Below are 19701 nucleotides of genomic sequence, written 5' to 3' on the forward strand. Positions count from 1 at the left end.
CCGTTCGGGTTATCGCTTCTCGGCCTTTTGGCTAAGATCAAGTGTAGTATCTGTTCTTATCAGTTTAATATCTGATACGTCCCCTATCTGGGGACCATATATTAAATGGATTTTTAGAACAGGGAGATGGAAATAGAGCTTGCTCTGTCCACTCCACGCATTGACCTGGTATTGCAGTATTTCCAGGACCGGTGCACCCTTTCCTTATGTGTTGACTAAAAGCAGATTCCAAAAGTGTTTTTTGTCTTTGCTATTGTTTCTGTCTTTCTGAAGGGATCTCCCCTTTTAATCCCATTATTTCAACACCTGTTGGACAATGCATGAGTGATAATGAGCTCATTGATTAAATGCAATTAATGAATAGATTGCCACCTCTTGTTGTGTGTCGTCTGTGTTTCTGTGTTTCTGGCATTTCACATTGGAACACCTCATTCACCTTCCTTGTCTTCTCTCCGCCCTCCCTTTTAGGTAAGTTAAAGAGCTGCACCTGAGCCAGCCACTGATTGATTGATTGATTGATTGATTGATTGATTGATTGATTGATTGATTGATGCAGCACAACAGTCAAATAGTGGAGTGGAGTAGGGGAACAGCAAACAGCCAATAAAGCAGCCCGCCCGCTCGCCTGCCCGCCACAATGGACCTACCTGTGTACACTAGATGGATGTGATGGAATGTACTGTCGTCCCTACATTTCAAGAAGAAGTAAGAATTGCAGTTGCAACAAAGCCTTGCTTGCCTACAAAGAGAGCAGCAATTTGGATTTGTTACTATGTTACCTAGAAGAATAACAAACTGTGCAAGGATGGAGGTTGTAGGAGCAAGGAGAAGTTGTCTGTAAAGTTGGTGGATGCCTATTTTCCATTTTGCAGTCCCTTGTCTCCCTCTTGTGGCCTCCTGGAGGCAACTAGCTGTGCAAAAAAAAGAAAGCCTGGCGGCCGGCTGTTGCAGTGTTGCCCTCTCAGGCAACACTGAGTGACTGACTGAGCCTCACCGTCTTATATAAAGTTCAGACGGAACTTTGCACGTGTCATAGTGGAGCCCTCAGGATTCCAGAGCCAGCTTTCTGACATCATAATGGGGCCTCAGAGATAAAAGCCTGGGCCCAGGCAGTGTTGGTCAGTGCTGCTCAGCAGGCAGCACTGGACTGGACTGGATTACAGCTGATACAAGGTGTGAAGGAACAAGGGGTGGCTGTGGGCATGCACTTGCTGCCGCTGCCAGTGTTTATCTGCATGGCAGCAGGGCATTTGGGCGTTGCCAGGAAGGCGTTTTTATGTAGATTCCTCCTCTTTCAGCACTGCATTGTGGTGCAAGCAAAAGAAGCAAATCCTGTCTGGCTTCCTCTCCGGCCTTTATTCACCTCCCGTGTAGCTGTGAGTGTGTGAGCCTGCAGGGCCCCATGGAATTGCCTAGAAGTAGGCTGAATCGCTGCAAGGGCTGAACAGCAGTATCGGGCAGGCTCGGGCAACGCGCGGCCCGTTCGGGTTATCGCTTCTCGGCCTTTTGGCTAAGATCAAGTGTAGTATCTGTTCTTATCAGTTTAATATCTGATACGTCCCCTATCTGGGGACCATATATTAAATGGATTTTTAGAACAGGGAGATGGAAATAGAGCTTGCTCTGTCCACTCCACGCATTGACCTGGTATTGCAGTATTTCCAGGACCGGTGCACCCTTTCCTTATGTGTTGACTAAAAGCAGATTCCAAAAGTGTTTTTTGTCTTTGCTATTGTTTCTGTCTTTCTGAAGGGATCTCCCCTTTTAATCCCATTATTTCAACACCTGTTGGACAATGCATGAGTGATAATGAGCTCATTGATTAAATGCAATTAATGAATAGATTGCCACCTCTTGTTGTGTGTCGTCTGTGTTTCTGTGTTTCCGGCATTTCACATTGGAACACCTCATTCACCTTCCTTGTCTTCTCTCCGCCCTCCCTTTTAGGTAAGTTAAAGAGCTGCACCTGAGCCAGCCACTGATTGATTGATTGATTGATTGATTGATTGATTGATTGATGCAGCACAACAGTCAAATAGTGGAGTGGAGTAGGGGAACAGCAAACAGCCAATAAAGCAGCCCGCCCGCTCGCCTGCCCGCCACAATGGACCTACCTGTGTACACTAGATGGATGTGATGGAATGTACTGTCGTCCCTACATTTCAAGAAGAAGTAAGAATTGCAGTTGCAACAAAGCCTTGATTGCCTACAAAGAGAGCAGCAATTTGGATTTGTTACTATGTTACCTAGAAGAATAACAAACTGTGCAAGGATGGAGGTTGTAGGAGCAAGGAGAAGTTGTCTGTAAAGTTGGTGGATGCCTATTTTCCATTTTGCAGTCCCTTGTCTCCCTCTTGTGGCCTCCTGGAGGCAACTAGCTGTGCAAAAAAAAGACAGCCTGGCGGCCGGCTGTTGCAGTGTTGCCCTCTCAGGCAACACTGAGTGACTGACTGAGCCTCACCGTCTTATATAAAGTTCAGACGGAACTTTGCACGTGTCATAGTGGAGCCCTCAGGATTCCAGAGCCAGCTTTCTGACATCATAATGGGGCCTCAGAGATAAAAGCCTGGGCCCAGGTAGTGTTGGTCAGTGCTGCTCAGCAGGCAGCACTGGACTGGACTGGATTACAGCTGATACAAGGTGTGAAGGAACAAGGGGTGGCTGTGGGCATGCACTTGCTGCCGCTGCCAGTGTTTATCTGCATGGCAGCAGGGCATTTGGGCGTTGCCAGGAAGGCGTTTTTATGTAGATTCCTCCTCTTTCAGCACTGCATTGTGGTGCAAGCAAAAGAAGCAAATCCTGTCTGGCTTCCTCTCCGGCCTTTATTCACCTCCCGTGTAGCTGTGAGTGTGTGAGCCTGCAGGGCCCCATGGAATTGCCTAGAAGTAGGCTGAATCGCTGCAAGGGCTGAACAGCAGTATCGGGCAGGCTCGGGCAACGCGCGGCCCGTTCGGGTTATCGCTTCTCGGCCTTTTGGCTAAGATCAAGTGTAGTATCTGTTCTTATCAGTTTAATATCTGATACGTCCCCTATCTGGGGACCATATATTAAATGGATTTTTAGAACAGGGAGATGGAAATAGAGCTTGCTCTGTCCACTCCACGCATTGACCTGGTATTGCAGTATTTCCAGGACCGGTGCACCCTTTCCTTATGTGTTGACTAAAAGCAGATTCCAAAAGTGTTTTTTGTCTTTGCTATTGTTTCTGTCTTTCTGAAGGGATCTCCCCTTTTAATCCCATTATTTCAACACCTGTTGGACAATGCATGAGTGATAATGAGCTCATTGATTAAATGCAATTAATGAATAGATTGCCACCTCTTGTTGTGTGTCGTCTGTGTTTCTGTGTTTCCGGCATTTCACATTGGAACACCTCATTCACCTTCCTTGTCTTCTCTCCGCCCTCCCTTTTAGGTAAGTTAAAGAGCTGCACCTGAGCCAGCCACTGATTGATTGATTGATTGATTGATTGATTGATTGATTGATTGATTGATTGATTGATTGATGCAGCACAACAGTCAAATAGTGGAGTGGAGTAGGGGAACAGCAAACAGCCAATAAAGCAGCCCGCCCGCTCGCCTGCCCGCCACAATGGACCTACCTGTGTACACTAGATGGATGTGATGGAATGTACTGTCGTCCCTACATTTCAAGAAGAAGTAAGAATTGCAGTTGCAACAAAGCCTTGCTTGCCTACAAAGAGAGCAGCAATTTGGATTTGTTACTATGTTACCTAGAAGAATAACAAACTGTGCAAGGATGGAGGTTGTAGGAGCAAGGAGAAGTTGTCTGTAAAGTTGGTGGATGCCTATTTTCCATTTTGCAGTCCCTTGTCTCCCTCTTGTGGCCTCCTGGAGGCAACTAGCTGTGCAAAAAAAAGACAGCCTGGCGGCCGGCTGTTGCAGTGTTGCCCTCTCAGGCAACACTGAGTGACTGACTGAGCCTCACCGTCTTATATAAAGTTCAGACGGAACTTTGCACGTGTCATAGTGGAGCCCTCAGGATTCCAGAGCCAGCTTTCTGACATCATAATGGGGCCTCAGAGATAAAAGCCTGGGCCCAGGCAGTGTTGGTCAGTGCTGCTCAGCAGGCAGCACTGGACTGGACTGGATTACAGCTGATACAAGGTGTGAAGGAACAAGGGGTGGCTGTGGGCATGCACTTGCTGCCGCTGCCAGTGTTTATCTGCATGGCAGCAGGGCATTTGGGCGTTGCCAGGAAGGCGTTTTTATGTAGATTCCTCCTCTTTCAGCACTGCATTGTGGTGCAAGCAAAAGAAGCAAATCCTGTCTGGCTTCCTCTCCGGCCTTTATTCACCTCCCGTGTAGCTGTGAGTGTGTGAGCCTGCAGGGCCCCATGGAATTGCCTAGAAGTAGGCTGAATCGCTGCAAGGGCTGAACAGCAGTATCGGGCAGGCTCGGGCAACGCGCGGCCCGTTCGGGTTATCGCTTCTCGGCCTTTTGGCTAAGATCAAGTGTAGTATCTGTTCTTATCAGTTTAATATCTGATACGTCCCCTATCTGGGGACCATATATTAAATGGATTTTTAGAACAGGGAGATGGAAATAGAGCTTGCTCTGTCCACTCCACGCATTGACCTGGTATTGCAGTATTTCCAGGACCGGTGCACCCTTTCCTTATGTGTTGACTAAAAGCAGATTCCAAAAGTGTTTTTTGTCTTTGCTATTGTTTCTGTCTTTCTGAAGGGATCTCCCCTTTTAATCCCATTATTTCAACACCTGTTGGACAATGCATGAGTGATAATGAGCTCATTGATTAAATGCAATTAATGAATAGATTGCCACCTCTTGTTGTGTGTCGTCTGTGTTTCTGTGTTTCCGGCATTTCACATTGGAACACCTCATTCACCTTCCTTGTCTTCTCTCCGCCCTCCCTTTTAGGTAAGTTAAAGAGCTGCACCTGAGCCAGCCACTGATTGATTGATTGATTGATTGATTGATTGATTGATTGATTGATTGATTGATGCAGCACAACAGTCAAATAGTGGAGTGGAGTAGGGGAACAGCAAACAGCCAATAAAGCAGCCCGCCCGCTCGCCTGCCCGCCACAATGGACCTACCTGTGTACACTAGATGGATGTGATGGAATGTACTGTCGTCCCTACATTTCAAGAAGAAGTAAGAATTGCAGTTGCAACAAAGCCTTGCTTGCCTACAAAGAGAGCAGCAATTTGGATTTGTTACTATGTTACCTAGAAGAATAACAAACTGTGCAAGGATGGAGGTTGTAGGAGCAAGGAGAAGTTGTCTGTAAAGTTGGTGGATGCCTATTTTCCATTTTGCAGTCCCTTGTCTCCCTCTTGTGGCCTCCTGGAGGCAACTAGCTGTGCAAAAAAAAGACAGCCTGGCGGCCGGCTGTTGCAGTGTTGCCCTCTCAGGCAACACTGAGTGACTGACTGAGCCTCACCGTCTTATATAAAGTTCAGACGGAACTTTGCACGTGTCATAGTGGAGCCCTCAGGATTCCAGAGCCAGCTTTCTGACATCATAATGGGGCCTCAGAGATAAAAGCCTGGGCCCAGGCAGTGTTGGTCAGTGCTGCTCAGCAGGCAGCACTGGACTGGACTGGATTACAGCTGATACAAGGTGTGAAGGAACAAGGGGTGGCTGTGGGCATGCACTTGCTGCCGCTGCCAGTGTTTATCTGCATGGCAGCAGGGCATTTGGGCGTTGCCAGGAAGGCGTTTTTATGTAGATTCCTCCTCTTTCAGCACTGCATTGTGGTGCAAGCAAAAGAAGCAAATCCTGTCTGGCTTCCTCTCCGGCCTTTATTCACCTCCCGTGTAGCTGTGAGTGTGTGAGCCTGCAGGGCCCCATGGAATTGCCTAGAAGTAGGCTGAATCGCTGCAAGGGCTGAACAGCAGTATCGGGCAGGCTCGGGCAACGCGCGGCCCGTTCGGGTTATCGCTTCTCGGCCTTTTGGCTAAGATCAAGTGTAGTATCTGTTCTTATCAGTTTAATATCTGATACGTCCCCTATCTGGGGACCATATATTAAATGGATTTTTAGAACAGGGAGATGGAAATAGAGCTTGCTCTGTCCACTCCACGCATTGACCTGGTATTGCAGTATTTCCAGGACCGGTGCACCCTTTCCTTATGTGTTGACTAAAAGCAGATTCCAAAAGTGTTTTTTGTCTTTGCTATTGTTTCTGTCTTTCTGAAGGGATCTCCCCTTTTAATCCCATTATTTCAACACCTGTTGGACAATGCATGAGTGATAATGAGCTCATTGATTAAATGCAATTAATGAATAGATTGCCACCTCTTGTTGTGTGTCGTCTGTGTTTCTGTGTTTCTGGCATTTCACATTGGAACACCTCATTCACCTTCCTTGTCTTCTCTCCGCCCTCCCTTTTAGGTAAGTTAAAGAGCTGCACCTGAGCCAGCCACTGATTGATTGATTGATTGATTGATTGATTGATTGATTGATGCAGCACAACAGTCAAATAGTGGAGTGGAGTAGGGGAACAGCAAACAGCCAATAAAGCAGCCCGCCCGCTCGCCTGCCCGCCACAATGGACCTACCTGTGTACACTAGATGGATGTGATGGAATGTACTGTCGTCCCTACATTTCAAGAAGAAGTAAGAATTGCAGTTGCAACAAAGCCTTGCTTGCCTACAAAGAGAGCAGCAATTTGGATTTGTTACTATGTTACCTAGAAGAATAACAAACTGTGCAAGGATGGAGGTTGTAGGAGCAAGGAGAAGTTGTCTGTAAAGTTGGTGGATGCCTATTTTCCATTTTGCAGTCCCTTGTCTCCCTCTTGTGGCCTCCTGGAGGCAACTAGCTGTGCAAAAAAAAGAAAGCCTGGCGGCCGGCTGTTGCAGTGTTGCCCTCTCAGGCAACACTGAGTGACTGACTGAGCCTCACCGTCTTATATAAAGTTCAGACGGAACTTTGCACGTGTCATAGTGGAGCCCTCAGGATTCCAGAGCCAGCTTTCTGACATCATAATGGGGCCTCAGAGATAAAAGCCTGGGCCCAGGCAGTGTTGGTCAGTGCTGCTCAGCAGGCAGCACTGGACTGGACTGGATTACAGCTGATACAAGGTGTGAAGGAACAAGGGGTGGCTGTGGGCATGCACTTGCTGCCGCTGCCAGTGTTTATCTGCATGGCAGCAGGGCATTTGGGCGTTGCCAGGAAGGCGTTTTTATGTAGATTCCTCCTCTTTCAGCACTGCATTGTGGTGCAAGCAAAAGAAGCAAATCCTGTCTGGCTTCCTCTCCGGCCTTTATTCACCTCCCGTGTAGCTGTGAGTGTGTGAGCCTGCAGGGCCCCATGGAATTGCCTAGAAGTAGGCTGAATCGCTGCAAGGGCTGAACAGCAGTATCGGGCAGGCTCGGGCAACGCGCGGCCCGTTCGGGTTATCGCTTCTCGGCCTTTTGGCTAAGATCAAGTGTAGTATCTGTTCTTATCAGTTTAATATCTGATACGTCCCCTATCTGGGGACCATATATTAAATGGATTTTTAGAACAGGGAGATGGAAATAGAGCTTGCTCTGTCCACTCCACGCATTGACCTGGTATTGCAGTATTTCCAGGACCGGTGCACCCTTTCCTTATGTGTTGACTAAAAGCAGATTCCAAAAGTGTTTTTTGTCTTTGCTATTGTTTCTGTCTTTCTGAAGGGATCTCCCCTTTTAATCCCATTATTTCAACACCTGTTGGACAATGCATGAGTGATAATGAGCTCATTGATTAAATGCAATTAATGAATAGATTGCCACCTCTTGTTGTGTGTCGTCTGTGTTTCTGTGTTTCCGGCATTTCACATTGGAACACCTCATTCACCTTCCTTGTCTTCTCTCCGCCCTCCCTTTTAGGTAAGTTAAAGAGCTGCACCTGAGCCAGCCACTGATTGATTGATTGATTGATTGATTGATTGATTGATTGATTGATTGATTGATTGATTGATTGATTGATGCAGCACAACAGTCAAATAGTGGAGTGGAGTAGGGGAACAGCAAACAGCCAATAAAGCAGCCCGCCCGCTCGCCTGCCCGCCACAATGGACCTACCTGTGTACACTAGATGGATGTGATGGAATGTACTGTCGTCCCTACATTTCAAGAAGAAGTAAGAATTGCAGTTGCAACAAAGCCTTGATTGCCTACAAAGAGAGCAGCAATTTGGATTTGTTACTATGTTACCTAGAAGAATAACAAACTGTGCAAGGATGGAGGTTGTAGGAGCAAGGAGAAGTTGTCTGTAAAGTTGGTGGATGCCTATTTTCCATTTTGCAGTCCCTTGTCTCCCTCTTGTGGCCTCCTGGAGGCAACTAGCTGTGCAAAAAAAAGACAGCCTGGCGGCCGGCTGTTGCAGTGTTGCCCTCTCAGGCAACACTGAGTGACTGACTGAGCCTCACCGTCTTATATAAAGTTCAGACGGAACTTTGCACGTGTCATAGTGGAGCCCTCAGGATTCCAGAGCCAGCTTTCTGACATCATAATGGGGCCTCAGAGATAAAAGCCTGGGCCCAGGTAGTGTTGGTCAGTGCTGCTCAGCAGGCAGCACTGGACTGGACTGGATTACAGCTGATACAAGGTGTGAAGGAACAAGGGGTGGCTGTGGGCATGCACTTGCTGCCGCTGCCAGTGTTTATCTGCATGGCAGCAGGGCATTTGGGCGTTGCCAGGAAGGCGTTTTTATGTAGATTCCTCCTCTTTCAGCACTGCATTGTGGTGCAAGCAAAAGAAGCAAATCCTGTCTGGCTTCCTCTCCGGCCTTTATTCACCTCCCGTGTAGCTGTGAGTGTGTGAGCCTGCAGGGCCCCATGGAATTGCCTAGAAGTAGGCTGAATCGCTGCAAGGGCTGAACAGCAGTATCGGGCAGGCTCGGGCAACGCGCGGCCCGTTCGGGTTATCGCTTCTCGGCCTTTTGGCTAAGATCAAGTGTAGTATCTGTTCTTATCAGTTTAATATCTGATACGTCCCCTATCTGGGGACCATATATTAAATGGATTTTTAGAACAGGGAGATGGAAATAGAGCTTGCTCTGTCCACTCCACGCATTGACCTGGTATTGCAGTATTTCCAGGACCGGTGCACCCTTTCCTTATGTGTTGACTAAAAGCAGATTCCAAAAGTGTTTTTTGTCTTTGCTATTGTTTCTGTCTTTCTGAAGGGATCTCCCCTTTTAATCCCATTATTTCAACACCTGTTGGACAATGCATGAGTGATAATGAGCTCATTGATTAAATGCAATTAATGAATAGATTGCCACCTCTTGTTGTGTGTCGTCTGTGTTTCTGTGTTTCCGGCATTTCACATTGGAACACCTCATTCACCTTCCTTGTCTTCTCTCCGCCCTCCCTTTTAGGTAAGTTAAAGAGCTGCACCTGAGCCAGCCACTGATTGATTGATTGATTGATTGATTGATTGATTGATTGATTGATTGATTGATGCAGCACAACAGTCAAATAGTGGAGTGGAGTAGGGGAACAGCAAACAGCCAATAAAGCAGCCCGCCCGCTCGCCTGCCCGCCACAATGGACCTACCTGTGTACACTAGATGGATGTGATGGAATGTACTGTCGTCCCTACATTTCAAGAAGAAGTAAGAATTGCAGTTGCAACAAAGCCTTGCTTGCCTACAAAGAGAGCAGCAATTTGGATTTGTTACTATGTTACCTAGAAGAATAACAAACTGTGCAAGGATGGAGGTTGTAGGAGCAAGGAGAAGTTGTCTGTAAAGTTGGTGGATGCCTATTTTCCATTTTGCAGTCCCTTGTCTCCCTCTTGTGGCCTCCTGGAGGCAACTAGCTGTGCAAAAAAAAGACAGCCTGGCGGCCGGCTGTTGCAGTGTTGCCCTCTCAGGCAACACTGAGTGACTGACTGAGCCTCACCGTCTTATATAAAGTTCAGACGGAACTTTGCACGTGTCATAGTGGAGCCCTCAGGATTCCAGAGCCAGCTTTCTGACATCATAATGGGGCCTCAGAGATAAAAGCCTGGGCCCAGGCAGTGTTGGTCAGTGCTGCTCAGCAGGCAGCACTGGACTGGACTGGATTACAGCTGATACAAGGTGTGAAGGAACAAGGGGTGGCTGTGGGCATGCACTTGCTGCCGCTGCCAGTGTTTATCTGCATGGCAGCAGGGCATTTGGGCGTTGCCAGGAAGGCGTTTTTATGTAGATTCCTCCTCTTTCAGCACTGCATTGTGGTGCAAGCAAAAGAAGCAAATCCTGTCTGGCTTCCTCTCCGGCCTTTATTCACCTCCCGTGTAGCTGTGAGTGTGTGAGCCTGCAGGGCCCCATGGAATTGCCTAGAAGTAGGCTGAATCGCTGCAAGGGCTGAACAGCAGTATCGGGCAGGCTCGGGCAACGCGCGGCCCGTTCGGGTTATCGCTTCTCGGCCTTTTGGCTAAGATCAAGTGTAGTATCTGTTCTTATCAGTTTAATATCTGATACGTCCCCTATCTGGGGACCATATATTAAATGGATTTTTAGAACAGGGAGATGGAAATAGAGCTTGCTCTGTCCACTCCACGCATTGACCTGGTATTGCAGTATTTCCAGGACCGGTGCACCCTTTCCTTATGTGTTGACTAAAAGCAGATTCCAAAAGTGTTTTTTGTCTTTGCTATTGTTTCTGTCTTTCTGAAGGGATCTCCCCTTTTAATCCCATTATTTCAACACCTGTTGGACAATGCATGAGTGATAATGAGCTCATTGATTAAATGCAATTAATGAATAGATTGCCACCTCTTGTTGTGTGTCGTCTGTGTTTCTGTGTTTCCGGCATTTCACATTGGAACACCTCATTCACCTTCCTTGTCTTCTCTCCGCCCTCCCTTTTAGGTAAGTTAAAGAGCTGCACCTGAGCCAGCCACTGATTGATTGATTGATTGATTGATTGATTGATTGATTGATTGATTGATTGATTGATGCAGCACAACAGTCAAATAGTGGAGTGGAGTAGGGGAACAGCAAACAGCCAATAAAGCAGCCCGCCCGCTCGCCTGCCCGCCACAATGGACCTACCTGTGTACACTAGATGGATGTGATGGAATGTACTGTCGTCCCTACATTTCAAGAAGAAGTAAGAATTGCAGTTGCAACAAAGCCTTGCTTGCCTACAAAGAGAGCAGCAATTTGGATTTGTTACTATGTTACCTAGAAGAATAACAAACTGTGCAAGGATGGAGGTTGTAGGAGCAAGGAGAAGTTGTCTGTAAAGTTGGTGGATGCCTATTTTCCATTTTGCAGTCCCTTGTCTCCCTCTTGTGGCCTCCTGGAGGCAACTAGCTGTGCAAAAAAAAGACAGCCTGGCGGCCGGCTGTTGCAGTGTTGCCCTCTCAGGCAACACTGAGTGACTGACTGAGCCTCACCGTCTTATATAAAGTTCAGACGGAACTTTGCACGTGTCATAGTGGAGCCCTCAGGATTCCAGAGCCAGCTTTCTGACATCATAATGGGGCCTCAGAGATAAAAGCCTGGGCCCAGGCAGTGTTGGTCAGTGCTGCTCAGCAGGCAGCACTGGACTGGACTGGATTACAGCTGATACAAGGTGTGAAGGAACAAGGGGTGGCTGTGGGCATGCACTTGCTGCCGCTGCCAGTGTTTATCTGCATGGCAGCAGGGCATTTGGGCGTTGCCAGGAAGGCGTTTTTATGTAGATTCCTCCTCTTTCAGCATTGCATTGTGGTGCAAGCAAAAGAAGCAAATCCTGTCTGGCTTCCTCTCCGGCCTTTATTCACCTCCCGTGTAGCTGTGAGTGTGTGAGCCTGCAGGGCCCCATGGAATTGCCTAGAAGTAGGCTGAATCGCTGCAAGGGCTGAACAGCAGTATCGGGCAGGCTCGGGCAACGCGCGGCCCGTTCGGGTTATCGCTTCTCGGCCTTTTGGCTAAGATCAAGTGTAGTATCTGTTCTTATCAGTTTAATATCTGATACGTCCCCTATCTGGGGACCATATATTAAATGGATTTTTAGAACAGGGAGATGGAAATAGAGCTTGCTCTGTCCACTCCACGCATTGACCTGGTATTGCAGTATTTCCAGGACCGGTGCACCCTTTCCTTATGTGTTGACTAAAAGCAGATTCCAAAAGTGTTTTTTGTCTTTGCTATTGTTTCTGTCTTTCTGAAGGGATCTCCCCTTTTAATCCCATTATTTCAACACCTGTTGGACAATGCATGAGTGATAATGAGCTCATTGATTAAATGCAATTAATGAATAGATTGCCACCTCTTGTTGTGTGTCGTCTGTGTTTCTGTGTTTCCGGCATTTCACATTGGAACACCTCATTCACCTTCCTTGTCTTCTCTCCGCCCTCCCTTTTAGGTAAGTTAAAGAGCTGCACCTGAGCCAGCCACTGATTGATTGATTGATTGATTGATTGATTGATTGATTGATTGATTGATGCAGCACAACAGTCAAATAGTGGAGTGGAGTAGGGGAACAGCAAACAGCCAATAAAGCAGCCCGCCCGCTCGCCTGCCCGCCACAATGGACCTACCTGTGTACACTAGATGGATGTGATGGAATGTACTGTCGTCCCTACATTTCAAGAAGAAGTAAGAATTGCAGTTGCAACAAAGCCTTGCTTGCCTACAAAGAGAGCAGCAATTTGGATTTGTTACTATGTTACCTAGAAGAATAACAAACTGTGCAAGGATGGAGGTTGTAGGAGCAAGGAGAAGTTGTCTGTAAAGTTGGTGGATGCCTATTTTCCATTTTGCAGTCCCTTGTCTCCCTCTTGTGGCCTCCTGGAGGCAACTAGCTGTGCAAAAAAAAGACAGCCTGGCGGCCGGCTGTTGCAGTGTTGCCCTCTCAGGCAACACTGAGTGACTGACTGAGCCTCACCGTCTTATATAAAGTTCAGACGGAACTTTGCACGTGTCATAGTGGAGCCCTCAGGATTCCAGAGCCAGCTTTCTGACATCATAATGGGGCCTCAGAGATAAAAGCCTGGGCCCAGGCAGTGTTGGTCAGTGCTGCTCAGCAGGCAGCACTGGACTGGACTGGATTACAGCTGATACAAGGTGTGAAGGAACAAGGGGTGGCTGTGGGCATGCACTTGCTGCCGCTGCCAGTGTTTATCTGCATGGCAGCAGGGCATTTGGGCGTTGCCAGGAAGGCGTTTTTATGTAGATTCCTCCTCTTTCAGCACTGCATTGTGGTGTAAGCAAAAGAAGCAAATCCTGTCTGGCTTCCTCTCCGGCCTTTATTCACCTCCCGTGTAGCTGTGAGTGTGTGAGCCTGCAGGGCCCCATGGAATTGCCTAGAAGTAGGCTGAATCGCTGCAAGGGCTGAACAGCAGTATCGGGCAGGCTCGGGCAACGCGCGGCCCGTTCGGGTTATCGCTTCTCGGCCTTTTGGCTAAGATCAAGTGTAGTATCTGTTCTTATCAGTTTAATATCTGATACGTCCCCTATCTGGGGACCATATATTAAATGGATTTTTAGAACAGGGAGATGGAAATAGAGCTTGCTCTGTCCACTCCACGCATTGACCTGGTATTGCAGTATTTCCAGGACCGGTGCACCCTTTCCTTATGTGTTGACTAAAAGCAGATTCCAAAAGTGTTTTTTGTCTTTGCTATTGTTTCTGTCTTTCTGAAGGGATCTCCCCTTTTAATCCCATTATTTCAACACCTGTTGGACAATGCATGAGTGATAATGAGCTCATTGATTAAATGCAATTAATGAATAGATTGCCACCTCTTGTTGTGTGTCGTCTGTGTTTCTGTGTTTCCGGCATTTCACATTGGAACACCTCATTCACCTTCCTTGTCTTCTCTCCGCCCTCCCTTTTAGGTAAGTTAAAAAGCTGCACCTGAGCCAGCCACTGATTGATTGATTGATTGATTGATTGATTGATTGATTGATGCAGCACAACAGTCAAATAGTGGAGTGGAGTAGGGGAACAGCAAACAGCCAATAAAGCAGCCCGCCCGCTCGCCTGCCCGCCACAATGGACCTACCTGTGTACACTAGATGGATGTGATGGAATGTACTGTCGTCCCTACATTTCAAGAAGAAGTAAGAATTGCAGTTGCAACAAAGCCTTGCTTGCCTACAAAGAGAGCAGCAATTTGGATTTGTTACTATGTTACCTAGAAGAATAACAAACTGTGCAAGGATGGAGGTTGTAGGAGCAAGGAGAAGTTGTCTGTAAAGTTGGTGGATGCCTATTTTCCATTTTGCAGTCCCTTGTCTCCCTCTTGTGGCCTCCTGGAGGCAACTAGCTGTGCAAAAAAAAGACAGCCTGGCGGCCGGCTGTTGCAGTGTTGCCCTCTCAGGCAACACTGAGTGACTGACTGAGCCTCACCGTCTTATATAAAGTTCAGACGGAACTTTGCACGTGTCATAGTGGAGCCCTCAGGATTCCAGAGCCAGCTTTCTGACATCATAATGGGGCCTCAGAGATAAAAGCCTGGGCCCAGGCAGTGTTGGTCAGTGCTGCTCAGCAGGCAGCACTGGACTGGACTGGATTACAGCTGATACAAGGTGTGAAGGAACAAGGGGTGGCTGTGGGCATGCACTTGCTGCCGCTGCCAGTGTTTATCTGCATGGCAGCAGGGCATTTGGGCGTTGCCAGGAAGGCGTTTTTATGTAGATTCCTCCTCTTTCAGCACTGCATTGTGGTGCAAGCAAAAGAAGCAAATCCTTTCTGGCTTCCTCTCCGGCCTTTATTCACCTCCCGTGTAGCTGTGAGTGTGTGAGCCTGCAGGGCCCCATGGAATTGCCTAGAAGTAGGCTGAATCGCTGCAAGGGCTGAACAGCAGTATCGGGCAGGCTCGGGCAACGCGCGGCCCGTTCGGGTTATCGCTTCTCGGCCTTTTGGCTAAGATCAAGTGTAGTATCTGTTCTTATCAGTTTAATATCTGATACGTCCCCTATCTGGGGACCATATATTAAATGGATTTTTAGAACAGGGAGATGGAAATAGAGCTTGCTCTGTCCACTCCACGCATTGACCTGGTATTGCAGTATTTCCAGGACCGGTGCACCCTTTCCTTATGTGTTGACTAAAAGCAGATTCCAAAAGTGTTTTTTGTCTTTGCTATTGTTTCTGTCTTTCTGAAGGGATCTCCCCTTTTAATCCCATTATTTCAACACCTGTTGGACAATGCATGAGTGATAATGAGCTCATTGATTAAATGCAATTAATGAATAGATTGCCACCTCTTGTTGTGTGTCGTCTGTGTTTCTGTGTTTCCGGCATTTCACATTGGAACACCTCATTCACCTTCCTTGTCTTCTCTCCGCCCTCCCTTTTAGGTAAGTTAAAGAGCTGCACCTGAGCCAGCCACTGATTGATTGATTGATTGATTGATTGATTGATTGATTGATTGATGCAGCACAACAGTCAAATAGTGGAGTGGAGTAGGGGAACAGCAAACAGCCAATAAAGCAGCCCGCCCGCTCGCCTGCCCGCCACAATGGACCTACCTGTGTACACTAGATGGATGTGATGGAATGTACTGTCGTCCCTACATTTCAAGAAGAAGTAAGAATTGCAGTTGCAACAAAGCCTTGCTTGCCTACAAAGAGAGCAGCAATTTGGATTTGTTACTATGTTACCTAGAAGAATAACAAACTGTGCAAGGATGGAGGTTGTAGGAGCAAGGAGAAGTTGTCGGTAAAGTTGGTGGATGCCTATTTTCCATTTTGCAGTCCCTTGTCTCCCTCTTGTGGCCTCCTGGAGGCAACTAGCTGTGCAAAAAAAAGACAGCCTGGCGGCCGGCTGTTGCAGTGTTGCCCTCTCAGGCAACACTGAGTGACTGACTGAGCCTCACCGTCTTATATAAAGTTCAGACGGAACTTTGCACGTGTCATAGTGGAGCCCTCAGGATTCCAGAGCCAGCTTTCTGACATCATAATGGGGCCTCAGAGATAAAAGCCTGGGCCCAGGCAGTGTTGGTCAGTGCTGCTCAGCAGGCAGCACTGGACTGGACTGGATTACAGCTGATACAAGTTGTGAAGGAACAAGGGGTGGCTGTGGGCATGCACTTGCTGCCGCTGCCAGTGTTTATCTGCATGGCAGCAGGGCATTTGGGCGTTGCCAGGAAGGCGTTTTTATGTAGATTCCTCCTCTTTCAGCACTGCATTGTGGTGCAAGCAAAAGAAGCAAATCCTGTCTGGCTTCCTCTCCGGCCTTTATTCACCTCCCGTGTAGCTGTGAGTGTGTGAGCCTGCAGGGCCCCATGGAATTGCCTAGAAGTAGGCTGAATCGCTGCAAGGGCTGAACAGCAGTATCGGGCAGGCTCGGGCAACGCGCGGCCCGTTCGGGTTATCGCTTCTCGGCCTTTTGGCTAAGATCAAGTGTAGTATCTGTTCTTATCAGTTTAATATCTGATACGTCCCCTATCTGGGGACCATATATTAAATGGATTTTTAGAACAGGGAGATGGAAATAGAGCTTGCTCTGTCCACTCCACGCATTGACCTGGTATTGCAGTATTTCCAGGACCGGTGCACCCTTTCCTTATGTGTTGACTAAAAGCAGATTCCAAAAGTGTTTTTTGTCTTTGCTATTGTTTCTGTCTTTCTGAAGGGATCTCCCCTTTTAATCCCATTATTTCAACACCTGTTGGACAATGCATGAGTGATAATGAGCTCATTGATTAAATGCAATTAATGAATAGATTGCCACCTCTTGTTGTGTGTCGTCTGTGTTTCTGTGTTTCCGGCATTTCACATTGGAACACCTCATTCACCTTCCTTGTCTTCTCTCCGCCCTCCCTTTTAGGTAAGTTAAAGAGCTGCACCTGAGCCAGCCACTGATTGATTGATTGATTGATTGATTGATTGATTGATTGATTGATTGATTGATTGATTGATGCAGCACAACAGTCAAATAGTGGAGTGGAGTAGGGGAACAGCAAACAGCCAATAAAGCAGCCCGCCCGCTCGCCTGCCCGCCACAATGGACCTACCTGTGTACACTAGATGGATGTGATGGAATGTACTGTCGTCCCTACATTTCAAGAAGAAGTAAGAATTGCAGTTGCAACAAAGCCTTGCTTGCCTACAAAGAGAGCAGCAATTTGGATTTGTTACTATGTTACCTAGAAGAATAACAAACTGTGCAGGGATGGAGGTTGTAGGAGCAAGGAGAAGTTGTCTGTAAAGTTGGTGGATGCCTATTTTCCATTTTGCAGTCCCTTGTCTCCCTCTTGTGGCCTCCTGGAGGCAACTAGCTGTGCAAAAAAAAGACAGCCTGGCGGCCGGCTGTTGCAGTGTTGCCCTCTCAGGCAACACTGAGTGACTGACTGAGCCTCACCGTCTTATATAAAGTTCAGACGGAACTTTACACGTGTCATAGTGGAGCCCTCAGGATTCCAGAGCCAGCTTTCTGACATCATAATGGGGCCTCAGAGATAAAAGCCTGGGCCCAGGCAGTGTTGGTCAGTGCTGCTCAGCAGGCAGCACTGGACTGGACTGGATTACAGCTGATACAAGGTGTGAAGGAACAAGGGGTGGCTGTGGGCATGCACTTGCTGCCGCTGCCAGTGTTTATCTGCATGGCAGCAGGGCATTTGGGCGTTGCCAGGAAGGCGTTTTTATGTAGATTCCTCCTCTTTCAGCACTGCATTGTGGTGCAAGCAAAAGAAGCAAATCCTGTCTGGCTTCCTCTCCGGCCTTTATTCACCTCCCGTGTAGCTGTGAGTGTGTGAGCCTGCAGGGCCCCATGGAATTGCCTAGAAGTAGGCTGAATCGCTGCAAGGGCTGAACAGCAGTATCGGGCAGGCTCGGGCAACGCGCGGCCCGTTCGGGTTATCGCTTCTCGGCCTTTTGGCTAAGATCAAGTGTAGTATCTGTTCTTATCAGTTTAATATCTGATACGTCCCCTATCTGGGGACCATATATTAAATGGATTTTTAGAACAGGGAGATGGAAATAGAGCTTGCTCTGTCCACTCCACGCATTGACCTGGTATTGCAGTATTTCCAGGACCGGTGCACCCTTTCCTTATGTGTTGACTAAAAGCAGATTCCAAAAGTGTTTTTTGTCTTTGCTATTGTTTCTGTCTTTCTGAAGGGATCTCCCCTTTTAATCCCATTATTTCAACACCTGTTGGACAATGCATGAGTGATAATGAGCTCATTGATTAAATGCAATTAATGAATAGATTGCCACCTCTTGTTGTGTGTCGTCTGTGTTTCTGTGTTTCCGGCATTTCACATTGGAACACCTCATTCACCTTCCTTGTCTTCTCTCCGCCCTCCCTTTTAGGTAAGTTAAAGAGCTGCACCTGAGCCAGCCACTGATTGATTGATTGATTGATTGATTGATTGATTGATTGATTGATTGATTGATGCAGCACAACAGTCAAATAGTGGAGTGGAGTAGGGGAACAGCAAACAGCCAATAAAGCAGCCCGCCCGCTCGCCTGCCCGCCACAATGGACCTACCTGTGTACACTAGATGGATGTGATGGAATGTACTGTCGTCCCTACATTTCAAGAAGAAGTAAGAATTGCAGTTGCAACAAAGCCTTGCTTGCCTACAAAGAGAGCAGCAATTTGGATTTGTTACTATGTTACCTAGAAGAATAACAAACTGTGCAAGGATGGAGGTTGTAGGAGCAAGGAGAAGTTGTCTGTAAAGTTGGTGGATGCCTATTTTCCATTTTGCAGTCCCTTGTCTCCCTCTTGTGGCCTCCTGGAGGCAACTAGCTGTGCAAAAAAAAGACAGCCTGGCGGCCGGCTGTTGCAGTGTTGCCCTCTCAGGCAACACTGAGTGACTGACTGAGCCTCACCGTCTTATATAAAGTTCAGACGGAACTTTGCACGTGTCATAGTGGAGCCCTCAGGATTCCAGAGCCAGCTTTCTGACATCATAATGGGGCCTCAGAGATAAAAGCCTGGGCCCAGGCAGTGTTGGTCAGTGCTGCTCAGCAGGCAGCACTGGACTGGACTGGATTACAGCTGATACAAGGTGTGAAGGAACAAGGGGTGGCTGTGGGCATGCACTTGCTGCCGCTGCCAGTGTTTATCTGCATGGCAGCAGGGCATTTGGGCGTTGCCAGGAAGGCGTTTTTATGTAGATTCCTCCTCTTTCAGCACTGCATTGTGGTGCAAGCAAAAGAAGCAAATCCTGTCTGGCTTCCTCTCCGGCCTTTATTCACCTCCCGTGTAGCTGTGAGTGTGTGAGCCTGCAGGGCCCCATGGAATTGCCTAGAAGTAGGCTGAATCGCTGCAAGGGCTGAACAGCAGTATCGGGCAGGCTCGGGCAACGCGCGGCCCGTTCGGGTTATCGCTTCTCGGCCTTTTGGCTAAGATCAAGTGTAGTATCTGTTCTTATCAGTTTAATATCTGATACGTCCCCTATCTGGGGACCATATATTAAATGGATTTTTAGAACAGGGAGATGGAAATAGAGCTTGCTCTGTCCACTCCACGCATTGACCTGGTATTGCAGTATTTCCAGGACCGGTGCACCCTTTCATAATGTGTTGACTAAAAGCAGATTCCAAAAGTGTTTTTTGTCTTTGCTATTGTTTCTGTCTTTCTGAAGGGATCTCCCCTTTTAATCCCATTATTTCAACACCTGTTGGACAATGCATGAGTGATAATGAGCTCATTGATTAAATGCAATTAATGAATAGATTGCCACCTCTTGTTGTGTGTCGTCTGTGTTTCTGTGTTTCCGGCATTTCACATTGGAACACCTCATTCACCTTCCTTGTCTTCTCTCCGCCCTCCCTTTTAGGTAAGTTAAAGAGCTGCA

At 47.6% G+C, this 19701-nt stretch overlaps 14 non-coding genes across 14 annotated transcripts; all 14 read left to right on the forward strand.

Moving 5' to 3' along the window:
• Nucleotides 1-11: 11 nt before the first annotated feature.
• On the forward strand, nucleotides 12-202 carry LOC142696508 (U2 spliceosomal RNA). Its single transcript, XR_012864397.1, has one exon. It is a non-coding gene; the product is annotated as a U2 spliceosomal RNA (small nuclear RNA).
• A 1288-nt stretch (nucleotides 203-1490) lies between these two features.
• Nucleotides 1491-1681, forward strand: LOC142696509 (U2 spliceosomal RNA). The gene has a single exon (XR_012864398.1). It is a non-coding gene; the product is annotated as a U2 spliceosomal RNA (small nuclear RNA).
• A 1276-nt stretch (nucleotides 1682-2957) lies between these two features.
• Nucleotides 2958-3148, forward strand: LOC142696511 (U2 spliceosomal RNA). Its single transcript, XR_012864399.1, has one exon. It is a non-coding gene; the product is annotated as a U2 spliceosomal RNA (small nuclear RNA).
• Nucleotides 3149-4444: 1296 nt separating this feature from the next.
• Nucleotides 4445-4635, forward strand: LOC142696513 (U2 spliceosomal RNA). The gene has a single exon (XR_012864401.1). It is a non-coding gene; the product is annotated as a U2 spliceosomal RNA (small nuclear RNA).
• Nucleotides 4636-5923: 1288 nt separating this feature from the next.
• LOC142696514 (U2 spliceosomal RNA) lies at nucleotides 5924-6114 on the forward strand. Its single transcript, XR_012864402.1, has one exon. It is a non-coding gene; the product is annotated as a U2 spliceosomal RNA (small nuclear RNA).
• A 1276-nt stretch (nucleotides 6115-7390) lies between these two features.
• On the forward strand, nucleotides 7391-7581 carry LOC142696515 (U2 spliceosomal RNA). The gene has a single exon (XR_012864403.1). It is a non-coding gene; the product is annotated as a U2 spliceosomal RNA (small nuclear RNA).
• Nucleotides 7582-8885: 1304 nt separating this feature from the next.
• LOC142696516 (U2 spliceosomal RNA) lies at nucleotides 8886-9076 on the forward strand. Its single transcript, XR_012864404.1, has one exon. It is a non-coding gene; the product is annotated as a U2 spliceosomal RNA (small nuclear RNA).
• A 1288-nt stretch (nucleotides 9077-10364) lies between these two features.
• On the forward strand, nucleotides 10365-10555 carry LOC142696517 (U2 spliceosomal RNA). The gene has a single exon (XR_012864405.1). It is a non-coding gene; the product is annotated as a U2 spliceosomal RNA (small nuclear RNA).
• Nucleotides 10556-11847: 1292 nt separating this feature from the next.
• Nucleotides 11848-12038, forward strand: LOC142696345 (U2 spliceosomal RNA). The gene has a single exon (XR_012864251.1). It is a non-coding gene; the product is annotated as a U2 spliceosomal RNA (small nuclear RNA).
• A 1284-nt stretch (nucleotides 12039-13322) lies between these two features.
• Nucleotides 13323-13513, forward strand: LOC142696346 (U2 spliceosomal RNA). Its single transcript, XR_012864252.1, has one exon. It is a non-coding gene; the product is annotated as a U2 spliceosomal RNA (small nuclear RNA).
• Nucleotides 13514-14789: 1276 nt separating this feature from the next.
• Nucleotides 14790-14980, forward strand: LOC142696347 (U2 spliceosomal RNA). Its single transcript, XR_012864253.1, has one exon. It is a non-coding gene; the product is annotated as a U2 spliceosomal RNA (small nuclear RNA).
• A 1280-nt stretch (nucleotides 14981-16260) lies between these two features.
• On the forward strand, nucleotides 16261-16451 carry LOC142696348 (U2 spliceosomal RNA). Its single transcript, XR_012864254.1, has one exon. It is a non-coding gene; the product is annotated as a U2 spliceosomal RNA (small nuclear RNA).
• A 1296-nt stretch (nucleotides 16452-17747) lies between these two features.
• LOC142696349 (U2 spliceosomal RNA) lies at nucleotides 17748-17938 on the forward strand. The gene has a single exon (XR_012864255.1). It is a non-coding gene; the product is annotated as a U2 spliceosomal RNA (small nuclear RNA).
• A 1288-nt stretch (nucleotides 17939-19226) lies between these two features.
• On the forward strand, nucleotides 19227-19417 carry LOC142696351 (U2 spliceosomal RNA). The gene has a single exon (XR_012864257.1). It is a non-coding gene; the product is annotated as a U2 spliceosomal RNA (small nuclear RNA).
• The last annotated feature ends 284 nt before the right edge of the window (nucleotides 19418-19701 follow it).

This window comes from Rhinoderma darwinii (genome assembly GCF_050947455.1).
Source record: "Rhinoderma darwinii isolate aRhiDar2 chromosome 5 unlocalized genomic scaffold, aRhiDar2.hap1 SUPER_5_unloc_6, whole genome shotgun sequence".
NCBI lineage: Eukaryota > Metazoa > Chordata > Amphibia > Anura > Rhinodermatidae > Rhinoderma > Rhinoderma darwinii.